Source organism: Hemitrygon akajei, chromosome 4, assembly GCF_048418815.1.
Source record: "Hemitrygon akajei chromosome 4, sHemAka1.3, whole genome shotgun sequence".
NCBI classification, from domain to species: Eukaryota; Metazoa; Chordata; class Chondrichthyes; order Myliobatiformes; family Dasyatidae; genus Hemitrygon; species Hemitrygon akajei.
In genome coordinates this window covers 75,351,996-75,362,053 of record NC_133127.1, presented here as the reverse complement: position 1 = coordinate 75,362,053, position 10,058 = coordinate 75,351,996, and the positions used below count along the sequence as shown (strand labels likewise).

The 10,058-nt window shown below is 44.0% G+C and overlaps 1 long non-coding RNA gene across 1 annotated transcript; it reads left to right on the top strand.

Moving 5' to 3' along the window:
* The first annotated feature begins 295 nt into the window (after positions 1-295).
* LOC140726457 (uncharacterized) lies at positions 296-7,190 on the top strand. Its single transcript, XR_012098641.1, has 4 exons — positions 296-453; positions 3,751-3,871; positions 4,230-4,332; positions 6,964-7,190. It is a non-coding gene; the product is annotated as an uncharacterized lncRNA (long non-coding RNA).
* The last annotated feature ends 2,868 nt before the right edge of the window (positions 7,191-10,058 follow it).

Below are 10,058 nucleotides of genomic sequence, written 5' to 3'. Positions count from 1 at the left end.
AACTCTGTTCCTTCTGTAATAAGAGTCAACATTCCATTATTCTGCTTAGATGCTAACATATTGTGTTTCATGCACGAGGACGCCTCTCCTCCCAACCTCGTTATCCTGCAACATTTTGTAGCTTTACTTTATTTTGGAAAGTAACTTGCATTTTCATATCTGCTTTTAAAGTGGAGAAAGTCACATGAAATGAAAATTAGAGTGGAGTTTAGTTTACAGATTGACGACAATTCATGAATTCTTAAATGACCTGCCGGCTATGAAGTTCATGTTTGTTGACCATGGTTTTTGAGTTTGCATAATTCCTCGTTTACAAGCCAAGAAATAAAGGCAGTTTGCAGCAGTGAAATAGTGAATTGACTGAAAAGGAATCACAAAACTGAATCCAAATGAATGCCAATGTTGCTGTGGTTATTCTTGCTCTGTTGGTGTGCAATGTATCATCTACAACAGGTACGACATAACTGGGACTGGGAGCAGCTGCATGCCGTTAAGTTTATATCTGCATAGTGGGAAGAATTCAAAACAGAATTAGTGAGAATCAAAGGCTGACTGATCCCTGTAAATGTGAAAGCCAAGGTGAATACGTACAAGGAACTGCGGCTGTTAATGGATGTTGAGGGTTGGATCGAGGAAAAAAAAGTTAGTGTGAAGCAGGACCGAAGATAGACGCTAGCTATGAAAAATGGAGGGTGGCAATTAAAATGAAATTAGAAAGGCAAAGAGAGTTACAAAATATCACTGGCAGACAAGATTAAGTTAAATCTGAAGGCATTTTGTAGGTATATGATGGACAAAAAGCAAAATAACCAGGGAAGTAGAAGTAGGTTACTGTACACAGAGCCAGAAGGTATAGATGAGTTTGAAAATAAGTTCTTCCCAACAGCTTTCAAAAAGGAAACAGACTTTATCATGTAGTTGGAGAAAGGAATGAAGAGGAAGGGGAAATTGTAGTGCAAGTCTCCATAAATAACAGAGTGAAAAGTGTCAGCAAGTAGGGTACTTGATAGTTGGAAGGCAGCAAAAGTGGTCCCCCTTTACAGGAAGAAGGGCTGCGGGGAAAAAGCTGGCAATTACGTCTGTAGTAGGGAAGTTATTGGAAAGATTTCTGAAGAGTGGTAATTATCGGTAGAATCATTTAGTTGTCAAATGAAGAATGCACCAGTATGTGGGAATGAACATGATTATAGAATGAATAGGGCAGAGGAAACAATTTAACCCACTCTCCTTGTGCATGTTTTTAAAATCTTACTTCCTGCTCTTTGCCATAGTTTTACATTTTCTCTCTTCTTTTTTATTGTTTTTACAATTCTCTATTGAAAATGGCCATAGAATAACCTTCTGTCAGATCTTAAGGAAGTGCTCTCCAGATTATAATATGTTACTATATAGCTATTTCTTTCACTTTTGTCACTTGAGAATGATGAGAATGGACACTATGAAAGTCCTTTGGCTCATCCCAAGGGCTACTATCCACCCTTCTTACATGAATATGGAAATTAAGATGTACAACAACCTCGACATTGATAATCCTAGTTGTCATGGAATGACACAAGGAGGGAATGAGGATTTATATGCAGAATTAAAAGGGCTAAAACCTAACTGACTTATTTGCAGTTTGGTTAATAATGCCCCCTGCACCTGCTTCTCAGCCACATATTGATCTGCCAAATCATCCTGTTTCTACCCTCACTGGCACGTGGCACAGGCAGCAATCCTGAAATTACTACCCAGGAGGTCCTGCTTCTCAGCTTTCTACCTGGCTCTTTAAATTCTCTTTTCAGGACCTCTTTGCTTTTCCTTCCCATGTCATTGGTACCAATGTGTACCAAGACATCTGGCTGCTCTCCCTCCCCCTCCAAAATACTGACGTTACGATCCAAGATGCTCCTGACCCTGGGATCTGGGGGGCAACATACCATCCGGAGGTCCTGTTCATGTCCACAGGATCTCCTCTCTGTTCCCCTGACTATTGAGTCCCCTATCACTATCGCTCCCCTTTTCTCCCGCTTTTGCTTTTGCACCACGGACAGTAACCCGGTCACCTTGGCATCCCCCTGGGAGGTCAACCCCCCACAACAGTATTCAAAGCGGTATACTTATTATTGAGGGGAGTTGTCACAGGGGTGCTCTGTGCTAACTGCCTATTCACATTTCCGTTTCTCCTGACAGTCACCCAGATACTCACTTCCTGCAACTTTGGGGTGACTACTTCCCTGTAACTCTGATCGGTAATCTCCTCACTCTCCCATGCAAGCTGTAGGTCATCCAGCTACTGCTCCAGATCACTAACACGGTCTTCAAGGAGCTGCACCTGGATGCACTTCACACACACATGTAGTTTCCTGGGAGACTCTGGTTCTCCCAGGACAATAACCTCCGGTATGAAGAACACATAACTGTCATTTACTACACTAGGCACAGTAAGAGAGAGAAAAAAGGAAGCTTAACAGAAACTTACCCAGAGCCAATGCCTCTTTTGAGCCAAAGCCTGACACTCCTACTCTCACCACTGACCTACCCCTAACAATGGTCGCCCTGCTTGTCCTTCTTGTACTTTTAAACAAGTGTCACCAACCTGCAAGAAACCTTCCTGCTGCTGATTGGACCGCTGGAAGGAGATATATGGATAAGGAGAGAAAAGAGGGGTTGGAGCTAGTGGTGGGCAGTGAGGGAGGGGGTAGAGAATAGGTCTGAAAAGTGGAAAGAAGAAGCTGTAGATGCCGGAATCTGCTTCGTAAGGAAGGTGATTAGGAACCAGATAACGGAGGAATGATAGGCAGATGGGACCATTTGATGGAGGGAATGAAAGTGGGAAACTGGGTGGGAAGGTGGGAGAGGGCCAACACTAGAGATGAACACTGGAAGTGTGGGTCACCTGAACCTCGAAAATTCCAGGTGGAAAACGAGGTGCCCTTTTTCTGGTTTGTGCTTGACCACACCGTGGTGGTGGAGAAGGCTGAGGGCTGAGAGATCAGTGTGGGAATGGGAAGGGCAGTTAAAACAGCATGCAACTAGAATGTTGGGATAGCGACTTGGGACGGAGCGTTGGTGTTCCGCAAAATTGTCGGCAGGTCTATGCTTGGTCTCCCTGCTGTGGAAGAGGCCACATGAGAGCGCCAAAATGCAGTCAATAGAAATGAAGAAGGTGCATGTGAACCTTTGCCCCACCTGGAAGGGCCATTTAGATCTATGAATAGTGCTGATGTAGGTTGTGAAAGGACCTATTCCATTGACATAGACTATTTTGTTGTCACCAAGATGCTGATTAAGAAACTGAGATCTTCCAGTTTTTTGTTTCCTGCTCCAAATTTCAGCATCTGCAGACTGCTGTGTGTCCTGTAAGTACTCTTTGAAGGATTATGATTGTGAGTCATTGGATTATAAATCATTTCAGGACTGATAATAAGTCTTCCCAGTCTTCTGGCTGTAAAATGCTGCCTGAAATTAGTGAAATGTTATACAAATTGCTTGATAAAGCACATTCAGGACACAAGGCCACTCTGATTCACAGCAATTGGATAAGAGGTTCCATGAGCCTCTTCTCTATATCTACTAATAGGCAGGTAAGTAACCTACGTGCAAATGTCAGTGGAATCTGATTGACAGTAAGTAGTTACTCACAAAAAATGTAAGTGTATCTGTCATGAACACTTAGCCCAGTCCTCAGGCAACTAACAAATAGATAAAGATGAGAAATATGCATATTTCCTGCAATGATTAGGGATCAGTAATATTTTCATTATACAGATTCACCAGAGTCCTTTTCCTGCCGCTGCCTGCAACGTATTTCAACGTTCATCTCGCCACGTTTTATGAGGAGTATTGAAGTTTTTCCAAGTAATCACCGTTGCCCCGTGGTCGAAGTAATGTAAGTCTTACTGATTAACCACCGTGGCATTAATGTTACCAGTTTTTACCATTCCCTATGGGTACTCCATTGGATGTATTAATGGTATTCAAAGGGAGGGGTTGTAATTTGAACAATTTGTAAGTGGATGTGAAACTTGTTCACATCCACTAAGGTGGCTGACGTCACTAATGAGAGAGGAGCGATTTTCTGCTCTTACTTCCTTCCTCAACTGTTAATTCACAAGTAACTGCTTTTGTAACATGTAAATATGATGCTTTACTAGTCACCACCTACCAAGGAAAACTTTAGAGATAAGTTTGTTCCATTTGGGTAGCTACATTCCTGAGTTTTGATTTAATTTTACAATTCTTTTCAGAGCCACGCTCAAGTCTGGTCGTCGCGTTTGTCTGGACCCTGATGCCGCTTGGGTGAGGACGGTGGTTCACAGACTTTCGTAGAAAATTGAATCAATCTTCTGAGTAAGTTCTCATTTCTGTAATTGGTTAAGAGATAAGAAGCCTACAACATTTACACATCTTCATATTGCTGCCAGGCTCACACTCCCACCATTCATCCTGAACATGTTCCTTTATCACCACCTGCTCTTCTTCTTTCCCATCCGGCAATTTAAATTTTCCACTGGGGTACATGAACTGTCTAACAACTGATGATGCATGGGGGTGGGGGAGGGAGGCAGCTTCTGTCATACAATTCAGAGCACAGAACCGTATGCATCCCGTGGTGTCTATGCTGAATATACCAATGTAACTGATCCCATCCGCCTGCACTTGGTCCATATCCTTCCGTTCCCTGCCTTTTCATGTGCCGGTCCAATTACTTTTTAAACATCACCTTCCCTGTCAGGCCTACACAGCAGTCACCTGCCAGTCTCCACCCAGTTAACAGGAGTCACCTGCCACGTTTCCAAATCATCACAATCCTTGTTCACTCATGTGAACCAGCCAGCCTCAACTAGTTGCTCCGAGCCTTCAGTTACCTTGTTGCCTTGTCATGATAAAAATCTATTCTCTCTGTTTTGTGACCTCTCTTGGCTTCTTACTTTGCAGCTTATTATAAAGGCGATTGTCTCCACTGCCCTGCACTTGGGTCAAGCTCCCTCTATATTTCTTGACAGGATGAGTGAACCAGTGATTGACCCAGCAGAGACTGTTCGCCTAAAGGAAATTATCCCCCTTAATGAGCACTCGATCCAAAAGCAGTTCACAACTCTCTGTCTCGTTGCAGCAACCCCACACCAGTCAACCTCCTGCCTTGGAGCCCCAGATTGTAGATCCTAAATGCTTTTCGGATCCCCAACCTGATGGCGCACTTTTCTGTCCCAGTGCACCTTTCACTTTTCAAGCTGCAACATCTCTATTCTACAGATTGAGCCAAGATTTCCTTAATCATCTCTCCCTTGACCGGGAGAGCTCTAAACTGGATCACCTCTAATCCGGGCAATGAAAACACGATCAGTAAAACATGTGAGAAGCTCACTGATGAGATGAGCTGAATTTTTGACCAATCAGGAAGCGCAGGGGCAGCCAAAAGCTTAAAAGCCAGGAAATGCCCACCGACTTCCAACACCTCATCTCTCTGGCCATCTGTACCGACAAACTCTTATGGAATGAACCTCTAGATCACCAGCCAGAATACCACTTCCATTCCCAGAACCTTTTCAGGCAGCCTGTAGTTACTAAGGGCACCCTTAACCCTTCTCACCCAAGAACATGAGCAAAGGTGGAGAGACAATTTGTGCATTCACTTCAGATTTCAATTACCCACACACGAAATGCCCACTGCACCCAGGAAACCAGAATCAGCAGATAGAGACACGGTGCCTGCTATCTGGCATGCTCCCCCAGCTCCTCGTTCTGGCACCATAGCCTGACTCACTCTCTCTGTTCTCTTCCATGCCCCGATGTCTCCACACACACAGGAGGCTCTGGTGGATTCTGCCTGCACCCACAGCTGACTTCACCCAGTAGATCCATGGAGACGGAGGAAACCCTCGACCTCACCAAACTCCCACAGGAATTCCATGACTTAGCCATTGCCTTCAGTAAAATGGAAACCAGCACCCTACCAGCTCACCAACCACATGACAGCTCCTACTATCTCTGTGTAAAATATTGAGGGATGCAATTCCTTAAACATTCCCCGTTTCACCTTTAAAGCTGTGCTCGGTAGTACCTGACATTTCCTCATGGGGCTATCCCCCACATACACCACTCATAATTTTATGTAGTTCCCTCCAGGTCCCTGTGCAGTCTCTCCAGAAGAAACAACCCAGGTCTGTCTAAACTCAGCTGGTATCTTAAATTCTGTAATCTATGCAGCATCCTGGTGAGCTTCTTCTGCACCCTCACTAAAGCCTCCACCTCATTCCTGTATTATGGTGACCAGAGTTGCAGACATCTTTTTATGGTCATGGAAGTCTCTAAGCAAAAGGAGAGGAAATGTACAACATTGAAACAGGCCATTTGGTCCTTTGACAATATGGGGGATCTCAGAGTAAATCCCATCATCCCACTCCCCCACTTACTTCCCTCTAGCACACACTCACTCACTTAGTTAATCAATTTACCCCCTAGTTGCGTTGCCATCCACTTACACTGAAGGTAATTTCCAGTGCTCACTGAACCTGCCAGCTTGTCTTGGGTATGTGGGAGCAAACCTACATAAGGACATCCTGCAAACTCCGGACAGACAGCTCCTGGTGTCAGATTGAACTGAAGTCACTCGAGCAGTGCCCCAGCACCATTAATTGCTGCACCATTACTTTTGTGCCTTAACACCCAGCAGACACTCATTGGATAAAGTTTATTTCAAAGAATAACTTAAAATAAAATCAAGCAAGATCCAAAGTCTTTCTCTCTGTTTTTGTTTTGTGAGGGTCCTTTCGGAGTTAATTTACTGAGCTAATGTACTGATGATGTATTTGTCTGAAATTTCCCAGTATGTGCTCTTTTAGGACAATTTTTAGCTTGCTTGAAAATAAAATGGTATATGCATCAACTAATATCTACTGAAACATGCTTGTTACTTTGAACGCAGTTGTGAAATATTTCTACGTGGATAAATTAATATATTATTTTCATTTTATAAAGCTTGTCTGCTTTTTGAACATGAAGATGACCCCAAGACTGACCCGAATCAGCGGGTCACTTTCGCTTACCTCCTGCACAAGGACTGGAGGTTCACCTTTAGCACTTCGTTGCTTCTGTCCTCATCAGCCAAAGGAAGACTAGATTGATTCGCTTTCAGATGAAGTTGAATATTCAATGTAATCATGTTCATATCTGAGCAATGTCTTCATTAAATCCAATAAACCTTACCTGGGATACTGGTTACTTGATTATGAACAAGCAGTGGATTGGTTATGATGTTCCCACTCAATTAACAGAGATTAAAAGAATGATAGAAATTGATGGTTCAGTGGGAATTAACTAACAGAAGAAGACAGGACAGTTTACAAAGATGTCAAAAAACATTTTGAATGCAGAGTGGTTCTGAATTTCTCTGATTAAAGGGGAAAAAAAAGGAGGTGCATAGAATGTATAGGCAGGTAAGGACAAATGAGGTACTTATGGAGTGTAAGAAATGCAAGAGAACACTTGAGAAAGAAATCAGGAGGGCTAAAAGAAGGCATGAGCTTGCTCTAGCAGACAAGGTGAAGGACTCCCAAAGGATTCTACAGGTATTGTAAGGATTGTAAGGGTCAAAATTGGTCTTCTGGAGGATCAGAATGTTAAACTATATTTGGAGCCAAAAGAGATGGGGGAGAGCTTAAAAAGATATTTTGCATCTGAATTTAATTAGAGTCTATAGAAGTGAGGCAAAGCGGCATCAACTGCATGCACCTTATACAGATTACAGAGGAGGAGGTGTTTATATCCTGAGGTAAATGAGGGTGGGTAAATTCTCAGGGCCTGACAAGGTGTTCCCTTGGACCCTACTAGAGGCAAGGCCAGAAATTGCTGGGGCCTAGCAGAGATACTTAAATCGTCATTAGTGACTGGAGAGATACTAGAGGATTGGAAGATAGCCGATGTTGTTCCACTGTTTAAAAAGGTTCTAAACATAAACCAGTTAATTATAGGCCGGTGAGTCTGACATCATTTGTGAGAAAGTTATTGGAAGGTATTCCAAGGGACCAGATATTTAAGTATGTGGATTGACATGGACTGATTAAGGGTAGTCTGCATAGCTTTGTGCGTGGTAAGCTATGTCTAACCAATCTTGTAGTTTTTCGAGGAAGCTACCAGAAAAGTGGATAAAGGCAAGGCAGTAAGTATTGTCTACATGGACTTTACCAAGGCATTTGACAAGGTCCCGCATGGGAGTTTGGTCAAGAAGCTTTAGTCACTTGGCCTTCAAGATGAGGTAGTAAATTGGATTAGACATTGGCTTTGTGGGAGAAGCCAGAGAGTGGAAGTGGATGGTTGCCTCTCTGACTGGAGGCCTGTGACTAGTGGAGTGCTGCAGGGATCAGTGCTGGGTCCATTATTGTTTGTCATCTATATCAATGATCTGGATGATAACGTGGCTAACTGTATCAGTGCACTTGTGGATGGCTCCAAGACTGGGGGGTATAATGGACAGTGAGGAAGACTATTATGGTTTGCAGAGAGATCTGTATCAGCTGGAAAATGGGCTGAAAAATGGCAGATGGAATTTAACGCAGACAGGTGTGAGGTATTGCATTTCAACAGGACCAACCAGGGTAGGTCTTACACAGTGAACGGTAGGGCACTGAGGCGTGTGGTAGAACAAAGGGACCTGGGAGTACAGGTCCACAATTTGTTGAAAGCAGTGTCACAGGTAGATAGGCTGCAAAAGCCTTTTGTCACACTGGCCTTCATAAATCAATGTATTGAGTACAGGAGGTGGGATGTTATGTTGAAATTGTACAGGATATCGGTGAGGCCTAATTTGGAGTATTGTGTGCAGGTTTGGTCACCTCCATACAGGAATGATATAAGTAACGTAGAAAGAGTGCAGAGAAAACTCACAAGGATGTTGCTGGGTCTGGAGGACCCGAGTTATAAGGAAAAAATGAATAGTTAAGGACTGTATTCTTTAGAATGTAGATCGAGAGAATTGATGGAAGTTTAGAAAATTACAAGGGGTATAGACAGGCTAAGTGCAAGCAGCATTTTTCTACTGAGTAACACACCATCAACGCTGCCTTCACACACATCTCTTCCATTTTGCATACATCTGCTCTCATCCCATCCTCCCACCACCCCACCTAGTTTAGTGTTCCTCTTGTCCTCAGCTACCACCCCAATAGACTCCCCATCCAGCACATAATTCTCCATGACTTCTGCCATCTCCAATGGGATCCCACCACCAAGCACATCTTTCCCTCCCCGCACTTTCCATTTCTCGCTCCCTACACGACTCCCTTGTCTGTTTGTCACTCCTTTCTAATCTCCCTCCTGGCACTTATCCTTGCAAATAGAACAAGTGCTACACCTACCCCTACACCTCCTCCCTCACCATCATTAAGGGCCCCAAACAGTCCTTCCAGGTGAGACGACATTTCACCTGTGAGTCTGTTGAGGTCACCTACTGTATCCTCCCAGTGCGGCCTCCTATATATCAGTGAGACCTGACGTAGGTTTGCAGACCGCTTCGCTGAGCAGCTGGGCTCCATCCGCCAGAAATTGTGGGATCTCCTGGTGGCCACTTATTTCAGTTCTAGTTCCCACTCCCATTCTGACATGCCAGTCCATGGCCTCCTCTACTGCCACGACAGGGTCACATACAGAAGGGGCAACACCTTATATTCCATCTAGGTAGCCTCCAACCTGATGGCATGAACATCGATTACTCGAATTTCTGGTAACTGCTCTCCCCCCCACCCCTTCTACATTCCCCCAATCCCGTCTTCCTCTCTCACCTTATATCCTTACCTACCCATCATCTCCCTTTGGAGCAACAGCTCTCAGATACCTCGGTTTACCAATACCCGGATGATGACCCCACTGACAAACACAACATTTTCTCCCGCACTGTGACAGATCATCAGGAGATCTTGCTACCACAGCTTCTAACTGGATAGTGCCTCAACCCCATACTTCTTACTCCTGTCTCCTACTGAGGATCCACAAACAACACTGTCACTGTTCCTGTCTGCTCTTGCCCCACAAACATAATCTCCTCTTACCTTGACTCCATCCTGTCTCTCCTTGTCTAT